Below are 12,311 nucleotides of genomic sequence, written 5' to 3'. Positions count from 1 at the left end.
AAGCAGTTTGATACAATTCAGCTGCTGCAGAATGCCTAAAATATTTGTTGTTTTCCTGAGCAGCAGTGCTGGGAGCGTTGTGCTGCGGAGGGGTGTGCAGGCACGGGGTGCGGGGAAGGAAGCAGCGGGGTCAGCTTCCACCTGGCTGGAAAGCAAAGCGCCCGGCCAGAGCACGAGTCAAAGGCTGGCAGGACATCGTGCCCGTCCTCGCAGGGGAGCCCCAGCTCCTGCCCGGTCCTGGCTTTTGGCCTTGTCTGCGGAGGTGCCAAGGGTGAGCAGCCCTGATCCCTGCGGGACAGCCTGCATGAGCCGGCAGCACCAAGTGCTGTGCGGAGCTGGACGAGGAGGACGATGCTTCTACAACAGCCGAGCGGGGCCCAAGGGAGCACGGCCGTTCCTCTGGCCCTGCCAGATGAGCTGGGCAAGGAAATGCAGCCCCCGAGGGGGCAGCCCGGTACCTGCAGCTGGGGGATGCCCAGGGGCAGCCCGCGGCCCGCTGGCATCCCCAGCAGCAGCGCGGTGCGTGTGGGGACACGTGCTGGCAGCTGGACCTCAGCTTCGCTCCTGCAGCCCGCGTGTCACCCCAGCAGCCGTGGGACAGGACGGCCACCAGGCAGAACTCACCCGTCTTCGTACGGGGTGCGACGTGGGGAGAGGGGCAGCGGGCACACCGGCACCGCTCCCTGCGCCCGGCACGCTGCTGCCCGGCAAGAAACGCCCCCGCCCAAATCAGCACCAAAGGACGGGAACCGGGAGTACCTGCGGCTACAGATAAAGGGATTCGGCGCCAGGTGCAAGAACGCCGAATGAAACAAGGACAAGATAAAACGCTGTTAAGGACATGTTGGGCTTACAGCAGGGGGACCAAGGCAGGGCGCTGAAGGCAGCCCCGGCAGGCAGCAGCCACTCACCTAGTTTCTCTTACACACCACCTCAGGCGCCATTAAGCTCTCCAAACCTTTTTTCAGAAGCCCGTTATTTGCAGCTGGGGGAAAAGGACCGCGAGGCGCTGCCATACCCGCAGAGCCTCCCTCCAGAAGGGCCGCAGGAAGCCCGTGCACAGCCCCAGGCGCGGGGCCGGCGGCACAGCCGCGCTGCCAGGCTCCGAGCAGCGGGCACGGCGCTGAGGGCTGGGCTGCCAGGGCACCGCGGGGCTCTGCGGAGCTGGGGCCGGCCGTGGGAGCAGAGGGGTCCTGGCAGCGAGGTGCGATGGGCAGTTAGTTATCTGCCTGGGAAAATGAGGCCGAAACTGCCCAGAGGTTCTGCTCTTACCCAATGAGCCTGACGAAACGAGGTCAAGTGAGCTTTGAGTCACCTCTGAGAGTCTCTGTCCCGGCAGTCTTGTGACACGTCTGGCTGCCACCGCCTCTGCCCACTTGCAGCGCTGCTGGCGGTGACAGAGACCCTGCCCCGGCCGCCCCCTCGCCCGCATCCTCTGACCCCTGGCACCGCTCCCTCTTCCCCCCAGCCCAGCTCACAGCTCCCCGGCCACTGCCTTGTCCCAGCTCCTGCAGCACAGCCCGACCCCCGTCGGTCCTCTTCTTTTCCCTTTTCTTTCAGTGCTCACTTCCTTGCCCTCTCTGCCTTTGCTTCCCCTCCCACCCAGGATGGAGAGGAACCACGGGGCGCTGCGGGACGCCAGCCACGCACCCGCAGGCACTGACCCCACGGGGACCAAGAGGGGGGCAGAAGGGGCCAGTCCCGCAGCCCTCAGCTCCCTCCCTTCCAGCCTGCGCCGCAGCAGAGGCTGAGGACCAGACCCTGCAGGCAGACCCTGCCCGGCCGCACCAGCTCGCACCGCCTGCCACGGGGACCCAGCACGGTGCCCGGAGCACCGCCGCCGCTGGCAGGGGCGCGGGGGAAACGTTTTGTTGCCTTTCCTAGAAGGCACGGCGGGAGAGCGTGACTCCTCTGTGCTGCCTAAGACAAAGGGGCATTCAGCAGCTGAACTTGTGCCCTTGACAGCAGTGAAAATATTCTTGTGAAATTCATGGGGAGAAAAAAAAGAGCCGGAGGGGAGAGAGGGAGAACAGAAACCCCGCCATCTACCTTCACACACTACTTACACTCGGGCAGTTAGAACCTGCCGGTCAGAAGCCTCCTGTCCTGCTGTGCCCCGGTCGTGTTTGCACGAGCAGCGCTGGAAGCATCAAGCACACGCTCCTGGGAGCGAGCGCAGGCACCTTCCCTAGGCAGTGACATTACTTAGGCCCTAGCGAGCTTTGAACATGAGCATCAAAGCCAGCTCCAGCAGGGCGCAGCAAGCTTGCCATTACATCGGCGCAGGCAGGCTCTCCGCAGACCCCGCGCACGTTGCAGTCAGATGCTCTTCCCCCGAGATAAAGGGCAGGAAATCCCCAGCGCCGCCGGGCTGAGCGTGCTGGGCCCCCTGGCCTCAGCGGCGTGCCGTCCCGTGAGGAGCGCCGCGCTCCTGCTGCCGGTTAGGCACCGGGAGGCCCAGGCGTGTGCCGCAGGCGCCGTGGAAATCCAGCCCCAGGTGCTCGCCCCGGGACGTGGGGAGGGAGCGCAGCTGCTCCAGGCACCGCGCTGCCCTCCAGCCCTCGGCACGTTTGGGTGGATGGGGGAAGAGGTGGCAGAGCAGGACGAGTCCCCTCCTGTGGCACCATAGCCAGTGATAAGAGGCTCTCCTCGGGCACCTGCCTGCCGCCCAGCTGCTGCACCCCTGTACCCGAGGGGTGACCCCAACACACGTCCTGAGCAGCGGCAGGGGTCTGTGACAGAGCAGGCTGTCCCGCTGGGATCCGCAGGGTGGACACTGAGGGGCTGCCAGCACGGCCAGCTGGAGGACAGCACAGGCACCTCGAGCAACATGAGGGACGAGGAGGCCAAGCCACCAGGCACTTTCCAAGGAAGGAAGTCCCCCAAGCCGCTGTGTTTGCCAGGGCCAGTTCCCTGAGCCAGCCGTTAACGTTTACGCAGCCTGTGACTGGCACCGGGTGACAAGTGCCCTTTTCTGATAAGGAATCCTTCAGGGGACTCAGCAAACAGCTCCGCCGCTGCGTGCTGGGCAAATGCGGCGGGGCCACGTGGCACGGGCAGCCCGTCAATGATTAACTGGGACCAGTCAGGCAGCGCCTGGGGACAGAGGGGGAGGCAGAGCGGGCTGGCGAGGGCTGTGCCAGCAGAGAGGGCAGCTGGGCACCTGGGGCTGCGCTGGGAGCTGCGTCCCACTGCCTCAGTCACCCTGCTGACTCCCCCGGGTGATCCTGCAAAGGGGGGCAGCCTGTGTCAGAGAGACTCGTTCCTGTACCACAGTGAGCGTGGGGCTCCAGGGAGCGAGGCAGTGGCAGCTCTGTGCCGCTGCTGGGGCAGGCGGTGGGAGCCCCAGGACAAGGGGAGCAGGATGAGGCCAGCACCACCCTGCACCGCTGCCAACCCCGTGTGCACAGCCAGGCAGGTAACACGCCACGTCCCTGACAGAGAAAACAGGGACGAGTAAAGGCAGCCGGCCGGCACTCAGCACCTCCTGCACATCAGAAAGCATTTCTTGCTGGAAACACAGAAAAAGACCCCGGTTCTTTACATTTCTGTGGCAGCCCCAACAGCTTGGGAGCCTTAAGGTAATTACCTGGAGGTGACTTTCAGCGAGGCTCGCACAGGAGGGTTACTGTGGCTCAATCATTAACCTGACGGGAGACCCCCGGCTCTGCTGGAATGCGGCCGCGCTGCCACCAGCCCTGCCCAGAGCGCACCGCAGCCGGCACAAAGGGAAATGCAGCCCCGGCCCCTCGGCACCACGTCCCTGCCGGAGGCACCACGTCCGACCGAACGCTGCCTCGTGCTTCCCAGGAGGAAGAGCTGGGGGCGAGGAGAGGCTCTGCCCGCCGGGCCGCAGATGTCCCCGCTGCCACGCGTGCCTCCCCGCGTACCGCCACTCGCCTGGCACAGCGCCGCGCGCTGCTCCGGCCGGCTGCGCTCACACGGACCCATGACCAGTGAGCGCTGCTCCTGCAGAGGAGCCAAAGCCACCCCCAAGACACCAAGCCTTCGTCCAGCACCACAGCCTCCCTGAGGGCACCCCGAGCCTCAGCACCGGAGCCGAGCACTGCCGGCAGCCTCCCGGTGCTGCCCCCTGCCCAAACTGCTCCAGCACCCCTGGTCAGGCTCCCTGTCTGTCAGGCTCCCTTCTCCCACTGCTTCCATCAGAGAAGAGATGCTACAGGCTGAGTTTTGTGTTCGCTCTTCCACATCTTTTGCACAAAGCCTCGGAGTGCCACTGCTGCCGCAGGACCTGCGCGCAACACGGTGTGGCACAGGAGGAGCCCAGCATCCCTCAGCCTTCGCAGCCCGCGCGCTGCCACAAAATGCCTTTTACACCCAGAGTGACCACGTTCCCCGATGCGCCTACGAGATGAGCCCCGGGGGAGCGCGCCCACCTCGCCGTCCTGGAGGAGCCTCCCCAAGCCCCACACGGAGCGCACCGAGGCCGGACCCCTGTGCCAGGAGGCGTTCGTTCCCTGCCGCCGCAGCCCCGCGGCCGACACGCTGCCTGCATTTGGAGGGTTCTGCTCCCACAGAACGCAACAGCCCGTCCTCGGCCACGCAAAGTGCTCGTGCCAGTCTGCAAACCTCTGTTCTGGGCAAACTGTTACCAGCTCTCCAAGGAATGAACAGCGTAAGGAAGGAGACCCCGCTCTCCCCTCCCCGGGAGGCGATTTGCACGTCACGCAGCGACCCCGGTACACCCCCAGGCAAAGGGCAGCTTTCTTTTCCCCTGCTCGACTCAAACTGACTTTGAGAACTTTCAAATCTTTTTGAAATTAGTACAGAAATCAAGGGGAAGTACTGAAGTGCCCTTAGGCACAGCCATATTTTGTTCTCTTACGAAAGTAAATTGCTGGCAGCCGGTCCCATGCATACGCTTAGCGTTGGACATTTGAGGCAGTGCAGACAAGGAATGCTCAGCAGGAGCACGGTCAGATTGATTCAGTTGGTCTTTTATTAGAAAAGCATTTCGCAAAGGAAGTGCACGTACACAGAGTGCAGAGCTGCACCGTATACCTGCTTTGCTCTGGGATTTGACGTTTCGTCACGTAAGGAAATTAGGGATGACCTTCTGGTATAAGGATCTGATCTATTTTTTCCCTAAACAAGTGGAGGAAGACAGAGGGGTTCTGAAACAAGCCCTTGCTCCTTGCACAGCTCACCGTGCAGGAGGCAGACCCAGATGTAAATTGCGCAGAGCAGCGAGGAGCTGCTACGCCTGCTCCAGCAACACTTCTATGTTCCTTAACTGCATTTCAGTTAAAATGTAAACAGAAGAAAGCACACTCATTGATAAGAATTCAAGTGTGTGCACGGCAGAGAACGCGACCTGCTGCCAATAACATCACAATGTGTTCTCTGACAGCCCGCGGCTGTACAAGGACCTCTAAAGGCAAAGGTCTCTCCCCACTCCTGCCCCGGGCACCAAGGAGCCATTCAAAAACACAAATCACAAAATCAAACAGAAGCTGATGTTTGCTTTAGCCACAAACAAATAACCCCTGAGAATCCAGCCTCGCACCTCGGCAGAGAGCTCTGACAGATCAGTGTCAGCTCACGACCCGATAACCTACGCACGGCACGCTGACCCCTTCCCAGCAGCCGCAAAGACCCCCAGAACCCAGACCCGGCTGCGAAGCCGTGCCCACGGCTCTGGGAGCCCCAGCAGGGCGCTGGACGCCCACGTTATTGCGGCGCGGGGCCTGATCCCGGCCCTTCCATGAGCTCACCGCTTACAGACCGCGCCTCGGGCGGCTCGGCGGCCGCCTTCATTTAGTGTGCGCCGATCCCCGCTGGAGGAGGGGGAAGAGGGACCCCGAGGACACCGCTCGCTGCCGGCAGGGCCCGGTGCCCCCCCCGCGGCTCCCCCCCGGGTACCCCGAGACACCGCCGGGGGCAGCTCCGTGCCGCGGGGCCGCGCACAGCCCCCGGGGGCGCGCTCTCGGGGCACCCCCCGGCCCCCGCCCGCGGGAGCGCGCACCGCCGGGTCCCCCGTTTACCTGCGGGCTCCGCTGCGCCCCCGGCAAAGCGCGATGTCCTGCAGGCAGACAGACGGGCGGACAGCGGGACGGACAGCGGGACGGACAGACGGACGGGCAGCGGGACGGGCAGACGGACGGGCGGGCAGGGGGAGAGGCGGCGGGTCCCGGCCCGGCCCCGCTCCGGGCGGGCTGATGCGAGCCGGGGCCGTGGCTCCGGCCCTTGTCGGGGCGAGCGGCCGCGGGCAGGGCCGGCTGCGGGCCAGGAGCTGCGGGGGCAGCGCCGCGGAGCCCCGGCCCCCGGCAGCCGGGGCCAATCGCCACGGGGGGGCGGCCCCGGGCTCCCCTCCCCTCCCGGCCCGTCCCCTCCCCGCCGTGTCCCGTCCCGTCCCGTCCCGTCCCGCAGGGTCCCCTCCCCAGACCTGCCCCCTCCCCTGTGCCTGGGTGGGCGCCCCCCGCACATCGAAGCCACCAGGAGGCAAAGCGGGGGGGCACAAGCCGCGGCGAGATGCTGCGGGGCAGAGATGCTGCCCTCGTGGGCCCTGCATCCCCCAAGGCCCCCCCACACCGCAGGGGTCCTCCTTGCTCGGTGCCCGCTCCCCTGGCAGGCCGGGGCGAGGCTCGGCCGCGCCGCAGAAGGTGCTGGCACACATCTCGGGCTGCCCCTGGACCCCAGAGCACGGCCTGCGAGGAGGGACCGGCTGAAAAGCATCCACAAGAGGGAGGAGAATAAAATGGGGGACAGGGTCTGCAATACAGCACCAAGAGGGGAGAAAAAAAAAAAAAAAGAAAAAAAAAAAGAAAATAATAATAATAATAATAATAATAATAATAATAATAAAATAAAGTATTTAAGGTAGACCTGAAGGATACATTTGTTTGTGGGAAATGTAAGGCAAGAGGGCAGGAAGCACCTCGCTACAGAGGGGCAGGGGGTGGATCAGGGTGCCAGGAACCCAGCCAAGCCCTGACCCCCTCCGCAGCACCCCCAGGCTCTCTGCTTCGTCTCCCTCAGCAGAGCACTGCTCCCCCAGCTCCTGGGAAGGGCCATGGGAAGGGGACAGCTCGGGCTCCGGCCGTCCCAGAGGCTGCATCTGCCCGGGGGGGCTGCACGGAGTGAGCAGAACGCCTGGAGCACTGCGCTGCACAGCCCCGGGGGCAGAGCGCAGAGCCAGCCTCCCAGGGGACGGGCAGGGCGGCTGGTTTGCTCGCCCACCGACGTGGGAAGGCTGCAGGGGCCAGAAGGGGGGCACGGCCGGGTGAGGGGAGGGCTCACAGCACCTTACGTGGGCTGAAGCCGGGCACCAGCACCGGGGCGGCCCCAGGGGCACACCATCAGGCAGTGGAAAAAGCGCCTCAGAGGAGGATTTCAAGCATTTTCCACTCGTTTCCTCACGCAAAGCGGGAAGGGGAGAGGCGTGGGGACAGCGAGGCAGGAAGGCTCCCAGAGGCGACGAGCTATGAACAGGCAGTGATGGGGACAGCACCCAGCCGGCGACGGGGACAGACCCCACAGGCACACACTTGCCCCACACACACCAGGACCAGCCGATGGCCGCGCAACCCGGGCGAAGGCCGGGAGGAGCAGAAAACGTGCACGCTGCACGCTCCCCCCGCGCCGGCCGATGAATGGGCTGCATTCACGCCCGGCGATATTAATAGTGCCCAGCCCATGGCCGAGGAATGGCAGGGAGCCCACGGGCTCGCCTCCGGGCTGCCCCGCCGCCTGCACAGGGCGCCCAGTATGCACGTGTGCTCGTGGGGTGCCCAGCACAGGGGTCAGCGCTGCCGCCGGGGGAGCAGCCCGCAGCACGGCGCCCTCCCGGGCAGCGCAGGGGGGAGCCCGAGGAGAGCAGCGATCACACCGAGAGGGATCCGGGAGGACAAGGGGAGAGGAGCCTAGGGTGGTCCAAAGGGCGTCACTGAGAAGGGACAGGAAAAGATCCAACAAAGGCCCTTTGAAGCTGGCTGAATGGAGGAAAAGCCGGCCGGGAGGGTCAGCGGGGCTGTGCCCTCCTCCCAGCAGAGGCTGGGAGCCTGGCGTGCGGGACACCCGAACCGGGAAAAGCTCTGCTGACAGGCTCGAAGCAATAACCTCTGCCCAGCCCTCACAGGGGACCTGGAACGGGCCCTGAGGAGCGCTGTGCTCCCTCCCATCACGTCCCCACACACCAGTAAGCTGCTGGGGCTGGGAGCAGGGCTCGGCAGCTGAGCGAAGCCCTCCTGGCTTGCACGCACGCAGCAAAAGCCGAGTTAAATCCTGCGGGCAGCAGCAGGCACGTGCAGCCCAGCCCAGCCCAGCCCCAGCCCTGAGGTGAGGGCATTTTGGGGTGAGCAGCTGATGCTGCCCGCGCTGCCTCTGCTCCTGCCAGCACTAAAATCCTCCCGTCTCTGGGCTGGGTCCAGCAGGAAAACTGGCCGGGCCACACCGCAGCTACGGCTAAAGCCTCGTTCGGAAGGATGGGTTATACTCACCGAACACCTCGATGGCACTGAGGCATTTTCAAATGCCCTAAAAAAGACCACTTACTTGGCATTTGTCCCTTGGGTCTGCATCTGCACATGCCCGGTTCCAACGGAGCACGTCTGGCTGCGAGCAGCGCACGGACACCTGCAGCCCAGCACCCCCAGCCGGGCCCCATCCACCTCTGGGACTTCTTCACGGTCCCACAGGAGGCCCGGGAACAGCCGACGTGGGCTCATGAAAGCAAAGGCATCCTCAGCGCCCGCGTTCCTGTACCACAGCACCTGACCGCACCACGTCAGACCTGCAAACCTGTGCATTACCACGCAATTCTTGTTTTCCTTGCTGCCCCGCCGAGGGTTGGAGACAGAACCAGGCGCTTGCTGCCGATAGGCAGAACATCTTCTGCGAGGGATCACAGAGCACCCTCAGAGACTAAGGGCGCACACGGCTCCCCCCTGCCCCCCGACACAGACCTCTGCCGTGCCCCCCGCAGCACCCAGAGCCCCGTCCCACACCACCTCGGTGCCCCCCCGGGCAGGCAGCCCAGCAAAGGGCACCCACCCTCTCCTGGGCAAGGCGCACAAGGGCCCGACCAGGTGAAAACACCCTGGGAAAGTCGAAACAAGCAAAGGCGGCAAATGAATAAATAAATAAATAGATGGATAGATCGAATCCATGGGAAACGCAGCTCTGCCCCGCGTGGCCACCCAGCACGAGGAGGAAACCCACGCACCCACAACAAGCACATCCTGGCCAGCCCCGAGCCGTCATTGTCTGGTGCTCTTTTTCCGACGACCAGAGTAAACAGGGGGGCGGGGGGAGAAGCAAAACTTCTCTTTCAGGTGTATAAATAAAAAACAGCCGCAGAAATGAGCAAACCAGGAGTGAGTGTCCCGGGGTAAACTTATTCACAAGCATGTGCTCGGGGGACTCTCGCTCCGCTCATGCAACCATTATTCATGTTTCTTAGCTTTCCACCACCGCAGAAGGAAAAGGGGAGAACCCTGTGACATTTTCGCATGAGCTAGCTTCATCCGGGCTGACATACGTGCCAGCGCCGGGCCCAGCCTGCACTTGCCACCCGCTCTCGCTCCCGCCCAGCGGAGGAGCCCTGTTTATTTCTGTCTGGCCACCCGGCCGCCCAACAGTTGCTCACTTTTTTTTTTTAATGCATGGCTATAAAAGCCGTCATCCCCACCGCTGCCATGGCAGCCTGTCGGACTTCGGTGTGTCCCCAGCAAATCTGGGCCTCGGACACCACACGAGGATCCCTGGGCACGGCCGCAGGTGGCAAAGCCGCAGGTGGCCCCGCGCTGGGAACGGTACCGGGGCAGAACAGATGGGTTTGTTTCCTCAGAGAGCACGCAGATAACGGCAGGCAGCCACCCATGCAGGTTACCGAGGTGTTATCACAAAGGAAGGGCAGCGATTTGGCACCAGGCACCCTGCTCAGGGAAGAAGCTAACGGCGGACACAAAGCGGCGGCTGGAGTCGGTGCCCCCAGCTGCACGGGCACAGCAGGCAGCGCCCCGCCAGGGCCGAATTCCCCGGCTTCCAGGGGAGGAGGGCGAGAGGGAGAAAGAGAGAAACTCAGAGACGAACGCACAACAGCATCATTCATAGGCGCTGATTTCATACAACAAGGATCCTGTGTCTGGCCCGGAGCTCGAGGCAATTAAAACAGCAGCCACGGATCTCAAAGAAACAGCAGGAATTTATCTGAGGAATCCGGATTATGTGGCCACTGCTGAAGCAGAGCAGAAAGCCTCCAGCTCCGGGGAGGTAAACAAGCTGGCGAGGAGGAGCGGCAACCAGCTCAATCGCCCCGACTGTTCCTGCCTCACCCACCGCGCCAGGGCCTCCTCCCCGGAACGAGGGGGGCCTGCGGCTGCGGTTAGCAGGGGCTGGCCCTGGCTACATGCACACGGGACCACCGAGGGGCGAAGAGCCAGGTCCTCCCGTCCCCACACAGCCGCCAGAGGAGGCAGGGACTGCTCTGCAGCCAGGTGCCACCACGGATGCTAACTGCTGCGGGTTTGGTACCGGGCTGGGGGAGGAACGCCCAGAATGGTTGGTTCATTGTTCCAGAGATAACGATGGTGGTTTGCAAGTCTAGGAAAGTGGTTTTCCATCCCGGCACAGCCTCGGGAAGCACACGCCGGGCTTACCAAGACACCGAAAGCAGCCAAGGAGCTGATTAAACTCACCCAGGTCTTACTGGCTCCGGGAGCAACCAGGGCTGGGGGCAGCCCTTCCATCCAGGCTGTGCTCGCAGCTCTCCTGCAGGTCCCCAAGGAGGCTCCTGCAGCCCCTGCCCCCCGGCCTGCCGGGCTGACATCCATGGCCACAGCCCACCCGTGGCCACAGCACAACGCCAGGAGCCACGGCACAGCCGGCTGCACCAGCGCGACCTGAAGGGGCCGCGGGGTGCCTGTGTCCCCAGCAGGGTCCCCGTGGGGGCTCTGGCAGGGAGGTGGCTGTGGTGTGCTGGCAGCTCGTGGCCCTCGAACATCTCCCTCTGAGACAGCCACGGCACTGGAAATGGCTGAAATGAAACCCGCTTTTGCCAAAATACACTGGATCCGATCAACCGATGTTCTCACCAAGCGTTAATGAACTCTCCTCCACTAGGTTCATAACAGCTTAACTCTGGAAAACCCCATTTCCTCCCTCACCTGTGACAATCTAAGCTGACCTTACCATCTCCGAGGAATTACTCCCGTCCATCAGGAGTACTTTGGACCATTCCCAAGGAGATCATTTGGCAGCAGAAGGCACGAGTCTCCAGCACAAGTTGGCAGGTTCAGGATCTGGTTCTTCACTGAGCATTGGAGCAGACTGACAAACTGAACCACAGTTCCTCTTTCACATAACTCAAAATAAATTGCTTTCAAGATTGCTATTCGCAGGCTGTTATCACAATCATCTTTAACAGCCACATCAAACCAGTCTCAGCACTGAAGTTTGAAATGAAGAAGAATTCCTCAAACATTTTTAACAGTCTCAATACAAAGGCCGATAAAAGTATCATTACGACGCTATCAAATACAAAACAATCCCCCTTTTTTGTGAAAAGTATGGGGTTCCTTTTTTGGAGGGTTGGTGGGAGGGAGGGGATTTTAAAACCATTTTTTAAACGAAGAACTTTTATATGTGACAAAGTTTTCCCCCAAGCATCGCGTTTCAAACCGGTAATGCCCTTGGGGCTGGGGAGGGAAAGGCCTCACTTCTGGTCTCTGCTGCAGGGATGCAGCCTGCAGGCCACCAGTCCGTCCCACAGCACGGGCCAGACCCACACGCCAGCAGTGCCAGGACCACAGCCGGGCGCAGACCCGCAGCCGGGCACACAGACCCGCTCGGAGTGACACGGGTGCTGACCACCCGAGTGACACGGACACTGACCACCCGAGCACCGCGCGCTTTGCGCTGAGCGGGGCGCACGGACGGTGCTGCCCCCGCACGGTGTGCCCCTCGGGAGGGATGCTCACCTATTTTAGACCAAAAGCACGGCAAAGCCCCAGGACCCCTCAGCACGTGCTTCCAGGCCACGCTCTGCCCTTCGCCCCCCACCACCTCCCCCCGGGACACCCCCACCGACCGGGGGGCCCTGCCCGGCGCCCGGGGCTGGGGGGAGCACCGAGCACTCACCTCCCACCCCGGAGCCGGTCTCCCCTTCCCGGCACCCGCGATGGGAAGGGAGGGAAGACAGCACCGGGGGAGCCGCAGCGGTGCTGGGGGTGCCCGCCCGTGCCCACCGCCCCCCGGCCCGGCCCGGCCCGGCCCTCACCTGCTGGCCGCAGCCCGGAGCCCGACGGCTGCGCCCCGCTCCTGGCCCCGCTCCCGGCCCCGGCCCCGCGGCT

General features: G+C 63.4%; 1 protein-coding gene across 4 annotated transcripts in view; it reads right to left on the bottom strand.

Annotated features, from left to right (window-relative positions):
- Positions 1–12,311, bottom strand: part of STARD8 (StAR related lipid transfer domain containing 8) — a 56,709-nt gene that overhangs the window by 34,707 nt on the left and 9,691 nt on the right. The window contains exons 1-2 of one of the 4 annotated variants that reach the window (XM_035325230.1): positions 6,126–6,246; positions 6,006–6,077 (exon numbers count right to left, since the gene is read on the bottom strand). The exons of 1 other annotated variant lie outside the window; for it this stretch is intronic. The gene's annotated coding sequence lies outside the window, so the exon portion shown is untranslated. Of the gene's footprint in view, positions 1–6,005; positions 6,090–6,125; positions 6,247–12,238; positions 12,287–12,311 lie in introns of those variants that run through there. 2 more of the 4 variants (XM_035325229.1, XM_035325231.1) reach the window with 2 other exon arrangements.

This window comes from Oxyura jamaicensis, chromosome 4, assembly GCF_011077185.1.
Source record: "Oxyura jamaicensis isolate SHBP4307 breed ruddy duck chromosome 4, BPBGC_Ojam_1.0, whole genome shotgun sequence".
NCBI lineage: Eukaryota > Metazoa > Chordata > Aves > Anseriformes > Anatidae > Oxyura > Oxyura jamaicensis.
The sequence above is the reverse complement of the archived record's forward strand: the minus strand, read 5'-3'. Positions and strand labels throughout refer to the sequence as shown.